Below are 10000 nucleotides of genomic sequence, written 5' to 3'. Positions count from 1 at the left end.
TCTGCCTCCCAAGTACTGGGATTAAAGGCATGAGCCACCACTGCCCTGCAAAGCTTTTAATTTGAAAGTTCAAAAGTTGTAAAGTTGTTCGTGTATGGGCTCCTTAGCACAAGTTCACACTGGAAAGCAGACACCACAAGGGAAGGATCTTCACATGAACACACATCTTAGGAGAATAGAATTTGAGCCACAACGTTGTTTCAAAATTGCCATCAACCTGTTTCTTGCAGATATTAGGATGGCTATACAGAGGTGAATATCTAGCCTTCCAAATCTGATTCGCTGGCTAAATTGCTATGCTCATTGGGCTGGTGAGATGGTTCATCCGGTTAAGGCACTGCCAGACAAGATTGATGACTGCAGTTTGATCCTTAGATTCCTCAAAAAGCCAACTGCAGTGGCAAGCACCTGTAATCCCAGCACTCCTGTGGCCACATGGGAGACAGAGCCTGGAGAATACACCAGAAGCTCACCTGTCAGCAAGGCTGGAGTACACAGGAAGCAGAAACAATGAGAGAGACTCTGCCTCAACACAACTCTACTCCTAAATGTTTTCATTTTAGATACTGTTGTCCAATTGATATTTGAACATATCAATGTATAGAGTGAAAACAGGGAACACTTTGAGGTTCAGGAATAGCTATGCTGAGGAAAGATCCCCCCAGCCTCTATTTTATCTGGGATGGATGATTAGTTTCACTTGTCAACTTGACACAACTTTGAATGACCTGAGATGAGAGTCCCCATTAGGAAATGTCTACATGTGGTTGATGTATCTCTAGGGGTTGCCTTAGATTCGTTGGTGGTGTGGGCAAGACCATTCCCTCGAACAGGGTGTTCTTGAACTATATGGAAATGGAGAGACTGAGCTGAGAGCAAGCCATCAAGTGAGTGAGCACTCATGCACATTTGTTCTTTCTTTGTTCTTGGATGAAAGATGATGAGCTGCTCCAATGGGGTTCCTGCCTTGACCTCTCCAGGATGATGGAACTGGAATCATAAGCCAAACAAGCTCTTTCAACCTTAAGTTGTTTTTTGTCAAAGTGTTTTATCACAGTGATATAAATAATACTAGAACCATCTCCTAATTATAAAATAATTACATTGATGCTCTTAACCTTCTTTACTGTTCTGGTATTTAAAAACTGAGATGGCTAATGTTTATATAAGTGCAGATTATTGGGCAGTGATGTTTCAACCACTAGTACTAAGAACAATTTTACTAATTTAAAACTTATTAGGACTCTAATATAGATATTTACAATGTCATATGAGAATTTTCTGATTCTTTATTTTTATTTATATATTCATATTTGTCTTTTGAGCTAGGATCTTGCTCTGTAGCTCAGACTGGCCTGAAAGCCACTATATAGTCCACTTTAGTCTTACACTCATGGTAAATAATTCTCCTGTCTCGATTTCCTAAGTGTTGGGATTACAGACATGAGCCATCAAACCTAGCAATTAACTGGTATTTGAGAAAATAAGTATTTTTCTCCAAGTGGTCTTTTGGAAAAGGTGCACTGAATGTCACTTCCAGACATAGTTATGTTCATAACTTGTGATTATTTTTGAATTGTCTGTTGAGAGGGACTTAAATCGTGCTCAGCCCAAAAGCCCAGTGATTGGCTTCTCCTCCCTCCTACTCGCACGCGTTCATTCCTAACTATCATTTCTCCACAAAATTTCCACTGAGCTTCTCAAAAATCAATACCATGTAAGTTTTCTGAAAGGCTCGGCAATTTGCTCGAGTCTGAATGATTACAGCACTCTGCAGCTCTGCGCCTGCTGGTGTGAGGGCCTTGTCTAGCAGTCTTGGGAAAGAGGGGTTGTTGTCAGGGAAAGCAGAGGTAAGCTCTGAGATCCTTGCTATTTTTTTCAATGAAGTCTCTGACGGGGCTCACCCTGTGAGAGATATCATGTTTGGACAATCCTTTGCCCATTGGCTAACCAAATCTGTCTATTAGTCAGAGGCTCCAAGAAGGTCAGCAGAATAGTAGGTGACATAGTTTTCCTTTCAACTTCAATACTCTCTTGTTTTAGAAATAATTTGTGGTGTGACCTGATGCAGAGAAGGCTGAAATATAGGTGTCAGAGACATACATCTTAATTTAAACACTCACTTCCATGTATCAAAGACTCTATGCAATACCCGTCTTTAATTGAGTTCAGAAAATGCAGACCTGCAGCACCTAGAATCATCATTGTGAATCCATGTTCCCATAATTTTACATGTACATATCTACCTGCCTCATCTGTTTGGTGGGAGGACAGGAATTCAGTACCAATTTTCTGAGCTCTCTTAAAAAGAATATCAACAAAATATACACAACCCTGTTGGTTGATTGTCTTTAGAGAATTACAAGCACTCCTCCTCCCCCATTTTTTTCTGTTTAAAGCAATTTCAGGAAACTATGTAGCATGGTCCTTGGTACTTAGTATGTGCTCAGTACATGTAGTTTATTTAAAAAAAAAAAAATCTACAATCTAAAAGCTATACACACAGGCTTCCCCCACATCAGAACCCGAGATAAGGGCTCTTAAGCAATAGGTGACTTGGCGGTGGTTGCAGCAAACAGAGGTGTCCAGCCCCACCTGCAGCCTTGAGGAATACTGAGTACTACCCAGCAGGGGCTAGGACATCATACCCATATTTATATACACGGAGATGAATGAAACAAGCTCTCAGCTCAATATTTTACAGTGAGAGAGAGAGTGTGCATTCAATACGAGTCCTCAGCAAGTTGCCTGGGTTGTGAGCTTGGACTTGGCACCATGTCAAGAGGTGTCACAAGGCACAGGGTTTTAATCAAAGAAAGAGAAAGCTTACTTACCAAGAACTCATCCGTGTTGGGTCAGCTTGTTAACCTCTTTCTGCTCTGATATTATGTAGGGTGGATTGTGATAATAATACACCCCTACCTAGAGACGGTTAAACATTTAGTTCCGCACTCAACAGTTTTAGAACATGTCCAGCCTTCAGTAAATAGTAGTTATTTGTAACTATTCTGGTCATGACTTATTAACCTGAGTATGTCCAAGAGAATGGAAAGCTACTGTGTGAGAGTTTCAGGATATGGCCTGGCTCAGTCTGGAATATGTCACATGTGTACCAAATCTATAGCAAAGGACTCCGAGTTTCTGAGTGGCTACTGGCCTGGGACTCTTTGGTACATCTTGGCCAAGTCCTTTGGCATATTTGAGGAGCAGTGATATCTGGGTACTAAGCCAGGAGGTGGCCAGCTTGGGTTAGCTGGTTGGCCTGCTGTAAAACCTACCTTGTTATACTAGTTTAGGTTCTGTGTCTGTGGGGCCTTCTGGGTAAGATAACTTTGTCTTTCCTCTATAAATATGGCTTTTGATGACCCCCCGCACACATTGTACCCTATCCTGGTTTGTCGGGGGAGGGGTTGGGGAGTAGGCTTACCCCTCCCATTTTACAACTCTCTCCTTGCTGGAATTCTGATGCCATGGGCTAGTGGAGATAGCCCAGCCACACGGAGCACATTCCTCATCCTGGAGTAATGATTTAACAATACATCAAAGGAACCAGGAATTATATTAAGAGATTCAGTATCTCTTGAAAGTATAACTGACACTCCCAGTTAGACCATAATTCTAAATTATCCACTAAAAAAAAATAAATCTGCTAAAAACATGGGTCTGGTTTCTGACAGCGCTTTCATCCTGGGCTCACAGCCAAAGTGAAAATGTAGCCTTTGGTAAGAGAACTTGATCTATCCCGCTATTTGACCATCTGGAGTGGTGGCTGCTTGGCTTTGGTGACTTCCCATGAACCCTCATGTGTGCCTGAGTCATGCATCTGCATCAGCATTTTAGATATAAGAGACAGTTGTTTCTTTGATGCTGCCCCGTGGTGGCCCAGCTGACAACATCCTGAGAGCAATGCTCCTCTAAGACGATGTTCAACCCTGCTGGTGGTTCGTATTACAGGGCCTCCTTCCTGTACCAAAGTGCCCGTTCCCTCATGGCATTGCCTTAGGCAGAGTCCGAACAAATAGCATGAGTGTGAGACCTGTCCCTGTCCCTGCTGCAGCTCCATCAGCTGTGACCTCAGACTGGATGCTGGATTTTTTTTTTTTAAAGAATTATTTATTTGCTTTATATATGTGAGTACACTGTAGACACACCAGAAGAGCAAATTGGATTCCATTACAGATGGTTATAAGCCAGGAATTGAACTCAGGACCTCTGGAAGAACAGTCAGTGTTCTTAACCACTGAGCCATCTCTCCAGCCCCTAGATGCTTGATCCTTGAACCTCATGGTTTAGACTTGAATTGGAACATTGTTCTAATCTCCCTCCCTTGAAGAGCATGCTTTGAAACCTGACCTTCACTTGCCTTAGCTTTACTGCTGTAACTTCCTGTCTGTGACAGAACATCATGACCACAGCAATACAGAAAGAGAGGTTGGTTTGAGTCTTACTGTTCCCTTAGAGTCCATGACAGTGGAGCAGAGGAAGCAGGTGGCAGACGGTGAGAGAGAGGCTGGAGCCACAAATGGGAGGCACAGAGAGCACTGGATATGGCTCAAGGCTCTTGAAACCTCATAGTCCACCCCAGTGACACACTTCCTCCAGCAAGGCCACACCTCCTAACTCTCCCCAAACAGCCAACAACTGAGGCCCAAGGATTCAAACGCCTGAGAATTTGGGGGGACATCTCTTTCACACTACCATACTTACAACATCGAATGGGAGGGATTTGTTCACCCATCCAAGTTAAAGACAAGAACTGGGCCATATTTACATTGTGCCAAAGGTTTAAGAATGTGTACCCCTGCACAGCCTGGGATGAGCCATGGTATACCACTAATTTGTGAGACCAGCATTTCTGATTTGCTCCACAGTAATGACAACAGGCATGATCACCAATGGTAATGGTACGGAGGTGGCCCATACTGTTTTACCCATGGGCATTCATGCTGAACACTCCAAAGGCTGCCTGCTTCTCAATCTCCATTTCACAAATGAAAAGAAACAAGTCTCGCAAAGGTCAAAGATATCTATCACGCAAATCCAGAGGTTCCTAACCCCCAAAATAAATCAGTGCTGGAGGAGATGGAAAGGTGGTGGGAATGATCATCACTATGATTTGATCATGGCACACTGCGTAACCAGTTGAATTATCATCCTGGACCCAAGAAATATACATATACTTTGCACGTCCATTCAGAACTGGGGAGAGAGATGCTCCCGGAAGGCAGCTTTGGATCCCAGCCTGCTCTGGCTGCCGATGCCATAATCAGCTCAAACACTGTGCTCCCTTCCCAGCTGTGCCATAGTGGCAGCAGTAGGAAACCAGCACGGGGGAACTCCCTCTGTGTTCCCAGCTTCCCTGCTTTGACAAGCTCTCCACCCTTCCTTGAGCTTCGGAGGAGGCACATGTGCACTCCACTCCCCAGGTGGACGTCTCGTCTAAGACATTGCATCTCTGAGCAGGTCACTGTATGGCTTAGGCAAGATGACTTTTTAAGCACAAAACACCGTCTCAGACAGTTGCTCCTTACCCTCTCTCTGTTGCTAATTGCTAGGAAAGTAGTCTGTCTTCACTTGGGAAAAGCGCTCAAATATCTCTCACCTCTATGTGGCTATCAGAGGGAGTTGAAGCTATCAGTTGTCTCATTTCCCCAGACAGTCCTCGTAGGTAGAGACAGCCTAGTTAGGGGAACTTCACAAAATGGGCTTGAGGCTGCAGGATAACTGCAGAACAGAGGGAAATCCACTTACCTCTGTCCAGCTTCCAGCTCCAGCCTGTTCTGCAAGACAGTCACTAGCACACAGTTAACTGAATTACTGCCCCGGGCCTGGGACCTCCTGTTCTGTGGCTCAGGAGCCTCATTTACAATCACCATTAACCAGAAAAGCTGCATGGCTGTTTGGTGCCCATAGTGTCATAGAAGATTTGCAGAAACCAAGGGGCTGACAGAGGCCAAGGAGCCTTTGGTTTAAAAGTGGGAGAGGGTGGACCTTAACCTGCCCTCCTCGCCCGCCTCCCTCCAACTTCTCAGGTCGTAACAGCAGTGAAAGAGCTCCAAACCGGGCTGGAAGAGACTGAGAACAGGGACCCTCTGATGTGGCTGTGCGGGGAAGAACTGTGTAACCCACATACCAGCTCCCCGACAATCTTGTTGTGAAGCTTTGAACTGCTTTCAAGTGGGCATTCACGCTAACACTCCAAAGGCTGCCTCTCAATCTCTAGAAACACTCAGATCTTCTGCTCTCTTCCCAGACCCCCGCAGTGCTGCGTCCAGGAGAGTTAAGCAAAGCTCCAGGGCAGTTCAGGATTTCCAAAGACCATCCCACACAGCAGAGGCAGAAGCTGGACTTTGCCGGGTGTCACACCTCCTCTTTCCCCTCTTTTCTCTGCTCTCCCTTCTTTCCTCCCCTCCCCCTACTCGCTCTTATCTCCCTCTCCCTTTTATCTCCTCTTCCTCATCTCCTGGCCCCTCCTCCCTTTCCCACCCCTTCCTTCATTCCACACTCCCTTCACCGGCACGGTTCACATTCATCCCCACAAGCTGCTCTCAGAATGAAAGGCATAGAGATGCTGCAAGGAACGGACCTGGAACAACTCCAGTTTCAGACTTTGCTTCTGCCAGGCACTTAAATTAAAACCACCACTGTGTGTGTGTGTGTGTGTGTGTGTGTGTGTGCGCGCGCGTGCGCGTGTGTGTGTTCTGTTTGTAAATCTAAGATTAATGAGTTATAAGAAAGAAGAAAGGCAGGGATCTAGCCGAATGGAGACAGGGAAGTGGGGTACTGATCTTCTTCAGCCCGATGCAGAGGAGGACAGTGGGTGGCGCCTCAGACAGGGCCTTTCGGAAGTTTGCCAGAATGCATTTTGCTAGCATTTCTTTTTAAAAACTCATTTATCAAAGCCATGGTTAAGAGGAGGAAGTCACCCAGCCACCTCAGCTCCCTGTGGCCTTGGGAAGGGCTGAGGGATGGGATCAGAGGGTCCTGCCGACCCTTCCCTGGAGAACCCTGGCTGCAGGAACTGGCTGGAACACTCTGCAAAGGAAGTGCCTGCAGGCAGGGCAGGACTGCTTCTGGTGGGAAGGCCGATGGGAGATGAACCAGGAGAGGAAAGCCGCTTCTCGTGGGAAGGGGCAGCCGATGCAAGGAGTGTGATCAGGAAGCAGCCTGGGGATGGGCAGCGTCTGGAGATCGCTAGCCTGAAAGCTGGCTACCTGGAGGAGCACTTTCCATGGTGTGGAAAGTAAACTGGGGCAGGAGACGCCATCTGAAATCCTGATCTAGGCAAAGTGTTACAAGTACAGGCAGATACAGACAGACATAGGAGGATTGGAGGAGCGAGCCTAGCTCACCCATTTCTAGGCAGGCATTTAAAGCCCAGTGTTCCATGCCAGCGTAGGATCATTTAGAATGGATTTATGGGTGTGACGGCTTTAGCCACCACAGGATCTGCAGTCCCTGGAAGGCTCTGCTTTCCATTTCCAAGGAAAGGTACCAGCTCAAAGGACTCCAGGTTAGTGAGACTGCTAATGAAGGTGACCTGTAGAAGCTACATGGTGTTCTCTGCTCAGCTAGTGAATTATAACTCAGCACTTCTCGCAGTCCTTAGATGCTGTTAGAATCCTCAGGGAAGAGCAGAGCTGTCTCCACACAGTCTTCACAGCTGCCTTTGTAGCTCGAGGCAGCCCAAGAAAGCGAGGCTGTGCTCCATAGCCTCGGTCACCGCTTCATGTCCCAGCCTATCCTAAAGTGCGGGGAAGCACCACAGATCAATAGCTATTCTGGGTTAACATTGCCACAGCTTTTTTTTCCCCTCTCTCCAAAAAAGGAATCCCCTCCCCCAACAGATCACAGCTTATTATAGCAAAGACTTTTTATTTTTATTTTTATATATATATATATATTTTGGTGCGGTCTATTTATGGAGGTGAACATTTAGGGAGAGAACTCTTCTGAGTTCGCATGCACTTTTTAGTTTAATCGGCAGGCCAATGGAGCTTTATTTTAAGAGTCTGACACTGTCTGCGAGCTTCAGGTTAACGGTGGGTCTGCTGACCTTCTGTCACCTGGGTGCTGGATAAGCACGAGCTGATGGAGACCCTACAGAGCAGTTTGGCTGCTGGGTGGGTCCCTCTGCCAGCAGTGGCCCTCCAAGTCCTGTGTAAGAGACCCAAACACTATGGCACACAACACACTGTGCCTACTTACAGGGAGGCTCTAATGAGCTAAGTTCCTAAGGGGGTTTTAATGGGAAATGAAAAGCCAAATGAGCATGCGTATATATGTATACCGACACACACACACAAACTAAGCCATGAAAAATCACTCCTTAAAAGCACATGACATGTTTTTCTGTTCCTGATTACAGGAGCATAAGTAATCTTAAAGCTTTTAGTGACACTCTTTGAAAAGCCTATAAATTACATGCAAGGTGTGTGTGTATGGTATGTACATGTGTGTGTGTCTGCGTTTGTATGTGTGTGTGTGTGTGTGTGTTTAGAGATTGTTACAAACATATTTATTCATCCCCCCCACCCCCACCCCCACCCCCACTATCTCCTGGCAGCTTCAGAAGGCTAAGGAGAAGTCAGGACAGATATTTCTAGGTTTGTCTTCAAGATGAGGAAGGGAAGGCTGAAAAAGGTTGAGTCATTCAGTTACACAGTGGTCCAAGGCAACTCAGAGCCTTCTACCCCGAGCCCTGGGCCCCTGCATTGGGGTAACAAGACTATTGTAGCCAATAAGCAGTCATCAGTACAGAACATACACAGATGGTTTCCCCTTGCTGCCCAGCAAGATCTGAGCACCCTCCCTTCCCCATCCTTGGGTGCAGTCAGTAAACCATGTAAATTCAAACTTTAGAGCTGCTAGGTTGCATAATTTTAAAAGGTATTAAAATGCAAAACAGGAGTAAACAATATTTCTTGCTGCAGGGAAGTAGCTAATATGAGTTGACAAAATAATGGGATTGGAGTAAGGTCTCCAAAGTAGCCATGGGATGGAATTCAAGAGTATTTTTAATATGGTTACTATGTTCTTGCTTTGCCAAGGATGACTGGAACAGAATTCTCATTTACGAAACCAAGCCATAAAAAAATAAATAACAGAAGAGGAAAGAGATGAATGAGTATAAGACAGGGAGAGCACACACGAATGCTTTGGTGAGATTTGTCACAGCCTGGGTACCACAGAAAGCCAGTTGGGGTCTCTGAATAGTCCACACCCCCTCCTGAAATATGACCTCAGAGGCTCCAGACAGCTGTCAGTTTAAAGACAGGAACGGAGGTGGGGAATGCTTATAAACACCGGTCTGCAGCAAGAAGGCTGAGGACCATCCATCTGATCATGAGAGTTTATCGTACAATATCGACATTGCACCCACCACAAGCATCGTTCAACACTCTCTCGACTATAGTGGCCAGAATCACAGCTTTGGTCTCCAGGAGACAGTCCCACAGTCAGTTGCAGACACAACCCCTCCCCCCCGCCACTCAGTCCCCCAGTACAGTGAAGGTAGGCAACCCACAATCTAATGAGTCCTGTGTTTTAGTTGATTTTTAGACAATTCCACCTTTGGGGAGTTTAGCTGTGCTGTCCCAGATTGCCCTTTCCCCATCCCTCAGCTTCTCCACATCCCTACGCAGTGTCTCTTCATTAATTTCCTCATCTGCGCCGTGACGTGTAGAGGTCCTTCTAGCCCTGCATTTTGGCTTAGAACATTGACATGAAGGGATGAACACGGAGAAAGCAGCACCAAGCGAGCAGGTGAGGCAGCCACTGGCAGCTCAGCGGCCAGCCGCCTGCAGGCTCCAGGCAGCGGCTGCAGCTCCTAGCCGGGTTTCATTATTACACAATTGAAGCGAAGCCCTCCTCTGACTGCTCTCCTCAGAGGAGGCTCACATCTCCTTGGCAGGAGGGAAAGGAGCTAAACTCCTCCCAGCAACACCCAGACAGTCACAGTCAGACTCTGACTCTCTCTCTCTCTCTCTCTCTCTCTCTC

General features: G+C 46.2%; 1 protein-coding gene across 1 annotated transcript in view; it reads right to left on the bottom strand.

Annotated features, from left to right (window-relative positions):
• The window catches only part of Siah3 (siah E3 ubiquitin protein ligase family member 3), a 67632-nt gene that overhangs the window by 56563 nt on the left and 1069 nt on the right, over positions 1–10000 (bottom strand). The window lies entirely within an intron of this gene.

The sequence above is a fragment of the Mastomys coucha genome, unplaced genomic scaffold (genome assembly GCF_008632895.1).
Source record: "Mastomys coucha isolate ucsf_1 unplaced genomic scaffold, UCSF_Mcou_1 pScaffold9, whole genome shotgun sequence".
In the NCBI taxonomy this organism is placed as follows: Eukaryota; Metazoa; Chordata; class Mammalia; order Rodentia; family Muridae; genus Mastomys; species Mastomys coucha.
Note: the sequence above shows the minus strand (reverse complement) of the source record. Positions and strands in the feature narration are given on the sequence as shown.